This window comes from Rhopalosiphum maidis, chromosome 2, assembly GCF_003676215.2.
Source record: "Rhopalosiphum maidis isolate BTI-1 chromosome 2, ASM367621v3, whole genome shotgun sequence".
Classification (NCBI taxonomy): domain Eukaryota; kingdom Metazoa; phylum Arthropoda; class Insecta; order Hemiptera; family Aphididae; genus Rhopalosiphum; species Rhopalosiphum maidis.
In genome coordinates, this window is record NC_040878.1 from 46,808,857 (window position 1) to 46,818,450 (window position 9,594).

At 29.0% G+C, this 9,594-nt stretch overlaps 3 pseudogenes; 1 reads left to right on the forward strand and 2 right to left on the reverse strand.

Annotated features, from left to right (window-relative positions):
• LOC113552488 overlaps positions 1–113 on the reverse strand; it is a 6,786-nt pseudogene extending 6,673 nt beyond the window's left edge.
• On the reverse strand, positions 97–3,747 carry LOC113553020 (annotated as a pseudogene).
• Positions 3,748–4,127: 380 nt separating this feature from the next.
• On the forward strand, positions 4,128–6,756 carry LOC113552490 (annotated as a pseudogene).
• Positions 6,757–9,594: the final 2,838 nt, after the last annotated feature.

Below are 9,594 nucleotides of genomic sequence, written 5' to 3' on the forward strand. Positions count from 1 at the left end.
TTTCATTGACCAGGTTTAGTGAGCAAAACATTTTATCATTTTCATCCAATAAAAAATCGCACTTGGAAGTAGCATTTGCCAATTATGTATTTACTATGTAGGAGACTGAACATATTGTTTTGTGTATTCCAAGTAACGTGTAGTAACAATCACAGTATGCCATTAGTGTAGTATTGGAAACCGTCATACAACTTGGTCGTGATTGAATGCAACGACGACTCAACCATGTTATCGACAAGCGATATCAGTTGAGCTTCTGTTAGATTTAAATGAAAACGACATTTCAAAGATCCAATAACAGCCGTTGCCCCAGCTCTAAAACAAGGTAATTGTGAATCTGTAAAATAAAAAAAAACTAATATAATTTGTTACATTTGATCATAGTCTTTAGCTGATAAAAATATTTCATACTAGCAGACTGCATGATTTGGACAACGGACAACACTCTATCCATGTGTTTACGTGAAGCAATTAAACCTCGAAGTATTAGTAGTTTGAAGTATTTGAAACCATCTGAATCAAGACCACCCATTACATCAACCATTTCCGATGTTAATTTAGGGTGAACTTTCAAATCCCAGATTTTTAGGGGACGCAGATAGTATGAATCCAAAATCAATATGTATAAGATTACCCTGATTATCAAGAAGTATATTTCCATTGTGTCTGTCTTTTACTTGGATCAAATAACAAACAAGCGAATAAGCAGCACAACTTTCTATAAAATTTTTCCGTGCTTCTGCTAAGTATTTTCTTAAATTCCTCTTCAAAGTATACTGATAACGAATTTTTATTTGTTTTTGATCTGGTGTAAAGAGATGGTATTTAATACTGGTTCTATTAAACCGGCATCATTTGATAAACATAAAATTTTATATGGAAAAACTTTTAACGGTACTAATTCTGACCATCCATATCTAGTGTAACGTTAGTAATAATGAGAGGCGAGAAGTTCTTGTCTTAAATCATCACCTGTTTTACAATAACGGGTAACCAGTTTCAGTGGCTAGACCACCATATGGAGATACTTCCCTGACACGTTTTTCTTTTTCGGACCAAAGTTCTTAAGTGCAGCAGCAGAAGGGTCTTCAGGATCTGTTGGCGAAGAACTTTTAATGTCAGTAGAAACGGTGAGGCGACGTCTAATTCACCAGCCACAATAAACATTGTTCTGATTGTTTATTTCTGGTTTTGAGTCTTGAGACTCACATCGAGTGAGATTTTCTTCACTACGGGTTTGACGAAGATTTGATATCCGAGTAGGTCAAGGGAGACCGTTCAGGCAATCTCTACCTCTGCTACTTCCACATATATAATAAATGGAGCCTAAATATATAATATTAATTTTAATAATTTTTATTTAATAAGTTAACTGTTTAGTGAAGAAAAAATACCAGAATTTTAGTATTTTTAAAACCTATGTTATAAAATTAGAGTTGGTAACAGAATGATCATATTATTTTGAGAAAATAGTGAAAGTAAAAACTTAATTATGATGAATACAATGAGTAGTGAGTACACAATCTCATTTAAAATATATTTTTAGAAGAACACAAAATCTCACAATATATTTTATTTTAATTTTGTTATTAAAAACATACAATTAAAATTGTTAGTGAATTGTTCTGATTGCCAGTGAAATATTAACACGGTGATAATTTACCTTGTCTTTAGAATTCAAAACAGCGTGCTACACGTGGAGGAATTGATAAAATATGATGATTACAGTTGTATAATGGTATCCACACTTTAGCAGGTAAATTCTTATTGATTAAACTTAATTGGCTATAGAGATAAGTAGTTCTTGCTTCTCTAGTTGGTTGTTTGGCCAAATCACGTCCAAGTGTTGTTAAACATTTGATAATTCTACTTCAGAACACATTCTTGGAGCCTGTAGAAATATATTAAAAGTATAAATATATACAATTTAATGTTGAATATATTTTTATTATTCAACTTACACCGCAATGACACTCAGCTATTTGTTCAGTGCAGCTGCATTTATTATCAAATGCCATGCCAGAACTTAAATCTCCTAAAAAATTTCGTTCTCGCACTAAATAATAATAAATAAAAACTATGAATAATATGTTGTATAAAGGTTAAAACTATTAAATAATATTGTAAATGGAGTATACAGTACAATTAAATATTACCTATTTGAATTCCATTTAAATTGACCATTGAGCTGTCAGATCTAGACCGACAATGAGTCTTTTTTGTTAATAGGTTGAATGAGTCTAATATGGTTGGTTCACTTGGTCCTTGTTTATAATGCTCATTGAGAATTGTACTGATTAATTGACCACCACGAGATTTTGATTCAGCATTTAAATCATGGAAGGCATTTAATAACCATGCACATTTTATAGAAAAATCACAAGATTTACGACATCTAAAATTGTTATTAATTAATTAGCGTTTGTTGCATTATTATAATAGTTGATAAATTTTAACTTACCTGTGTACCAAATATGGATCTATAGCCTCTGCAATATCATCCATTTGTATGTACATACTAATTAATTGTGGCAAGAAAAAATCTACTGAATTGTCATCGAAACTAAATAATTTATCACCTGAAGATTAATTTAAGTCATTATCATTATAAATATATTATATCTGAGTAATCAATAATTTTACTTAAATAAGAAGTATATACCTATATACCGTTGGACACCAGGCTCTTTTGAATTAAAAAGGTACATAATGGCCATTGGCATATCAAACAGCTTGGACTCTATCAGTCTGAGCAGAAAGCTTTTAGAAACTTTGTCAAATGTCTGAGCATCATAACTTCCCTGTTTCGAAGGGCTAGGTTCTGAACAGCTAAGACTCTCTCTACTGCAGCTGCTCGCCATCTCTGAACTATAATAATTTATAACTATATGACAAATTATTATTTGTTTTAATTTTTACATGTAAACAGTAATACCTTCCAATACCAGAATCGTCTGAATGGATTTGGGTCAGACATTGGTGCACATATTGGTTCAGGACACTCAGGACTTGGTATCACATCTACCTCTGGTATTTTAGTTAGTACAGAATCCAAACTACGGTTTCGGTGGTGAGATGGATGATTTATTGGTGGTAATACAATACCCATTGACCTTATATTTAATAAAATTAATCATAACACGCATATAAATTGAAAAAACTTCAATTAATATTATTTATTAAGATTTTTTATTTTGCAATAACTCTGAAATAGTTATGCAATTACTTTAGAATATTGTGTAACTTAACTGTATTTCTTAAATACCAAATTGTGGTTTGAAATTCGTAATTTATAATATAAAACTTTACTAAGTATTTAACTAAATAAAAATAGTAACTCTTTAAATTGACTAGATTAAATACAACTATGTATAATACATTGTGTATAGAAACAACTATAAAATAAATATTTTATTTATTTTGGCCATGATTTATATTCAGAATAGTAAATAATTTGGTAAATACCAATGTTTTTAAAAATTGTGAAAAGAGAATTTAACTCATTATACAGAAATTAGTCTGTTTTTAATTCTTTTAAATTGGATGATACAAGACAAATACAACCAACTAGAGGGCAAAACAATTATTATTTAAGCCTTAAGGTAATTAAGCGAGTAACATCATACCGAAGTCAAGGCTAAGGTTCCTTTGGTGGTTGCTATTTCTGTGTTTGCTAAATTCCGGACGACCATGTACAGGTGTTACAGAAGTAGTAACAGCTACTTTTGTTGTTGCGTTTTCGTGCATTACGTTTATTTTTATTTGTTTGAGTCAATTCTAAAACAAATTTAACGCGATTTAACAATAATTCGTGAAAATTATTGAATGGCACTTACACCAGAGAACATTATAGCAACAATTACTTTCAGATTGGTGTCAGAGTCCATTACAAGGCCGAGGCCAAAAATTCGTAGTGGGTTACAAGTTACAACGGTGAACAGTTTGTCAAATGGTGTTCAGTATAGCATCAAGATCTTATATATATTTATATATTATATTACATATAGTATGTATTGGTTGTCGATCTTATTGAAAACGTCAATATTGTTTAAGTTAAAAAATTTCAAAAATGCCAAGTACACAGAAAAAAAGGGCGTTTTTGGACAAAACAAATGTTTGAGGTTAGAATGGTTAACCGAAAGCTGATGTTATCTGTTGCAAATGGTCTATGGTTATGATAATACGAAATAATATTGACGAAATAATATATTACACTTTCATACATATACCTATGTACCCATTAATTTTCTTTCACTTTTAAATTTAATTGATCAAATTCGTATGGAAGTTCGTGCGTGTTCGTGTATAATTATTGTCGTTTACGCTTCATAGTTATAGTTATAATGGACTTGTCCGGGTTTGTAGGTACTGTCTGACGGAAGACGATGCAAAAACGCCCATAGTCGAAGATCCTGATGGTCTGGCTGAGAAAATAAATATGTGTTTACCGAATAAAGTAAGCAATAATATTAAGAATATAGGTGATATTATAATTGACTATACTATTATAATAATAATTATAATTATAATTTTATATTATTATTATCAATTCCTGTTGACATTTGTTGCTTGATTAGTTTTCAGAAGAAGATCCGTTCCCAAAAATGATATGTAATGGTTGTCATAGAAAACTTTTGGAAACTTATAATTTTTTTATGTGCATTCAAGAGACTGAGAATCATTTCGCGGCATCTTAGATCAAATGGTAATAGTTTTTAATCAAACTAATATATAGGTACATTATCTGTATTGTTCATTTTATCTAATAATTTTCTTCTAATTTATTGAGTTTTCACTTTTCAACAATTGAAATGACAAATGAGTAATTTATATTATGTCTGATATTAAAATTAAATAATACAATATGTTAAATATTTTAGAATCAGCCACCAAGTGATTGTGATGTAGAGGCACCCACAGTTAGAAGGTAAAATTATTTGATGCCTTTAATTTTTGTTATTAATACATTTTAATTTATTTTAGACCGAGCAAAAGAAAGTCTGGACCTTGTAAACGTTTGCCTGTTAAATCTCCTAAAAAAACTGCTCATGCTGATGTTGCAGAAAAAAATGAAGATTCGAGTAAAACTGAGGACGATCCCTCTGAAAGTTTGACAGAAAAACAAGATAAACCCCTGCATGTATGTGAAATCTGTGATCGTACATTTCAAAATCTTTTGGCATTTAATACTCATGTGTTAAATCATAATAATGAACCTCCTACTATTTCATGTGAGTCGTGTGGTTATACAACACAGCATCGATCTTCTATGTACCGTCATCAAAAACGTCATTTAAAGCAGTCTAAGTATACATGTTCAGAATGCAATAAGAATTTTATTACAGAAAGTTCATTAAATGAACATAAAATAAGCATACTGGTGATAAGCCATTTAAGTGTGAGTCGTGTAAAAAATCATTTTCATTATCTCGATACTTGGCAACGCACATGCGCCTTATACACGGAGACACGGTATCATATGTGTGTACTCAATGTGGGCGTAAATTTGATGATCGTAGCTCACTTGCTTTACATCGTCGAACACATAAAGAGCTATGTCTTGTCTGTGTGACATATGCGGCAAAGAATTGTCCAGCAGAGAACATTTGAAGTTACACAAACGATTACACACTGGGGAGAAACCAAATGTATGTAGTTTCTGTGGTAAAGGCTTTGCAAAACAATGTACATTAGTATTGCATCTCAGAACTCACACTGGTGAAAAGCCATACCAATGTGATCAATGTGGTAAGACATTTTCACAGCGATCTTCTTATGTAATTCATTATAGAAAACATACTGGAGCAAGACCTTATGTATGTGCTTGTGGTAGTGGTTTTGTATGCAGAGCAATGTTAACTGCACATGAGAAGACATGTGCTTTTGTTTTTCCTATCAACATGTACCAAAGCATGTATTAACTTAACATTATTTTAATATTTTTTATTCTTTATAAAATCTATTATTGTTTCTGTAAATATCATTGTTATGACATGATTATAATACATTTTTTTTTAAATGCCATATTATTGAGTCCCTTACCAAGTGTTCACTTCTTTATGATGGATTTTGTTTTATTTAATATTTAAGATGACAAAATTAGTAGTTAACACTAAATGAAATAATGACTCATTCATTTTTATATAATTTATCACTTTGAACTTGTATAGTTAGTCAAATAAAATATTTTCATTTGTGTGGCACGTACATGTGAGGACTTCCTAAAGTCTAATTAGGTTGCCTGTTTGGCAGAATTTTTATTGGGCACTCTTAGGTTTCTGCCATGCCCTACTTGGGAGGTATGGGGTTTCTTCAAAAGAGCCTGATCAGAGAGAATTGCCACCTGTGGCTGGGTTTGAATCTGATAGTACACATTTGAACTGACATCTTAATCTTATTAGCTCTAGTGCTCCAGTAAAATATTTAATACTTATGTTAATTTCAAAAAAATTACACTGTTCATTATATTTATTAGGTTAATGCCTGCTTTAGTATGGGCTGCACAATTTTCAAAGAATAATTTTAAATATTTATTTTGAGGGAATTGGAAGTATTTATTTAATACTTATAATATTATTTATTTTACATAATATAATTGTAAGTAATATTGATAATATAATAATATAATTTGATTGATTTGAAATGTATACTCATTTTTTTAATATAGTTACAGTGTTCCCAAGGTTGTGAAGAAAAATAGAATATTGTTATGGAAACTAAACAATCTATTCAAACACTAAAATTAAAATAAATAAGACAAAAATATAATTCTTTAAAATTGTATTTAAAAATTTTTTGTGTATTAAAAGAATATTGAATTGGATTTTTTTGTTTTCAACCAGAAACATATTTTTTTCTAAACAGCCTTGGTTGTCATCTACAAGAGTTTACAAATTTAAGAGGTGGAACAATATGTTAATGATCCCACCGTTTTAAATTATTGAATTCTTATAGGATATTCTGTAATTAAATTTGTGTTAACTTTAATATGGGTATTGTATTACCAAACCTAAAAGTTATGAACACGTTTTGTTTCATTGTGCAATACTTCAATACCTATGTTTAGATATTTTTGAGAATAAATTATTGTATGGTATTATTATAATACTTGTTATTATTGTCAACATTTTTCTCTTTAGCAATTCATCCTGATCAAGCTTAGTTCTATAATTCTAAAAACTTAGTTGTTTCAGATAATGTTTGTGGCAAGATTATATAAATAGTAATTAAATATAAATAAATCTTAATCCTATCAAATAACTTATATTAAAATATATAACCAACCATTATTATTTTAAGTATTTAATTATGAAGTTTATGTAGAGACATATATGGTTGTATTATAATACACAAACATTTTAAAATAATCTAGATATTTTTGTTTACAGCTTTTAAGAGGACGTCGCACCCTCATGTGTTGTCTCCGTCTTACACATCTACGACATAGAAAAAATGCGTTTACGCAGTCTGCAAAGTAGAATTTCCTTAATTTTGGTTTTAGAGTAAAAATATACCTATTATAAAATTAAAATATTTTGGAGGGCAAGACGATGAGTTTTTTCCATTATTCCCAATATAACATTCATTATATCGTTTAAAGTGTTTAAAGAAATGGCAAAAATTTTAAAAATTTTAAATAACCTTTAATTTTTCCAAAAAAAACTCATCGTCTTGCCCTCCAAAATGGTATCATCTTTTAATTTTATAATAGGTGTATTTACTCTAGAACCAAAATTGAGGAAGTTCTACTCAGACTGCATAAACGCATTTTGTCTATGTCGTAGGTGTGTAATACGGAAACAACACATGCGGGTGTGACGTCCTCTTTGATCTTCGAATTCGTCTTCTTTTCTTTTCTTAAAAAAAATGTTTAAATGAATAATATTTATTATAAATTTATGAAATGTGATTCTTTATTCTTTATTTTTATTATTTTAAAAATGAATACCATTTAAAAAAATGTTGAATGACATTTTTAATTTCATATATTTATTTGAGAATATTGATGTATAAAATGGAATTTTAAAATAATAAGTACCTAGTTATAGTTAATTATCATTTATAAGTATTGAGAGTTTAGATGAGAATTATATTGTAAAGTGGCTGTCTGGCTGTGGTTTTATAATAAAATGTTATGCACTTTTTACACTTTGTTCATTGGACTTTGAACGCCTATAATTTAATAAGGTTAAAATGTTTATGACTTATACATAATATTTATTTATTAGTAATGCGTACGTATAAAAATATTTGTTTTGCTTAATGATGTCAGTTATATTACTTATATTACTTTTTATTTGTTATTTTAAATTCTCAGCGAAGTAATGAATGTACCTATTGATTTTATAATGATATATGTTTTAGATCGATTTTCAACTTCGAGAGTGGGTAACAATTGGTTTCAGTGGCGTATATATCCATATAGAGAGAGTTTAGGGGTTCAAACCCCTCCCGAAATGTATGGTTGGTACGGGCATTGATTTTGATTGCATAATTAATTGGAATTTCACTAATTTAAGAATGGACATTTTTTTTAACCCCCCCTGAAATTAATTGCTATATATGCCACTGATTGGTTCTAGTTTGTATTTAAAAGTGGTCAAAATTTAAAGTAGGTACTAGTAATTTTTTTATATATAATCAGGAAAAACAAATAAAAAATTAAGGAAAAACTTTTAAAAAAAGTTAGGATTTTGACAAAACTTTGAAAATAATACTGTATATATTTTGTGATAAAAATTCATAAAATATTCTGTTTATATCTATATAAGATTTGAAAATTTAGTAAAATATTTTCCTTATATGTTCAACAATATAATATACCAAACAATTTCTACCCGAAAGTTACTTAAGTTAACAAATTAACTTTTTATAATCGTTTATAGTTTTATGGTATTGCATATTACTATAATTAGTATATAATTACTATACTTCTCTTCAATATACGATTTGCTTTTTTTTGTAGTATGATTAAAAAACGAATAACCGTAGATACTTAAAATTGTCACCAAATGTTTAAATTATCATTTTTTCTTATACACGGTAAAGTTTTCAAAATTAGATATTTATAGATGACGTGATTTTTTCTATAAATATGAAATATCACTAAAATATTCGATTGGCTAAAATTCTTGAAAATGTAATGCAATATATTTCAATCTCATCGACCCAGCCGATGGCGATCCATAGATCGGTTTATGCTGTTTAAAGTATTTTATATTAGCTTACTATTTAAAATGGATGCTACGCCGATCTCGTTATCAAATAATCTTCGTAAGGGTCGTAAATAGAGCGACTCAAGTTATGTATTAAAAAATGCTATTGATATGGACTTAGATTAAGATCAAATCAACTTATGAATTTCAAGTCAAAACCTCAAAAAAAAAAAAATAACCACCTCACCAAAAAACAAATAAGTAGTTTGTTTCGAAAAATAAGTATATACTCGCTTGTGTTGATGTTAATATAGTATGCGATTTCACTTCAAATCAATCAACAACAAACAGCATTGAAATCGATGAAGTTCAATTAACTCCGGCACCTCCTAATATCGACGATTGCGTACCTAGCTACAGAGTACAGACCTTATAAATC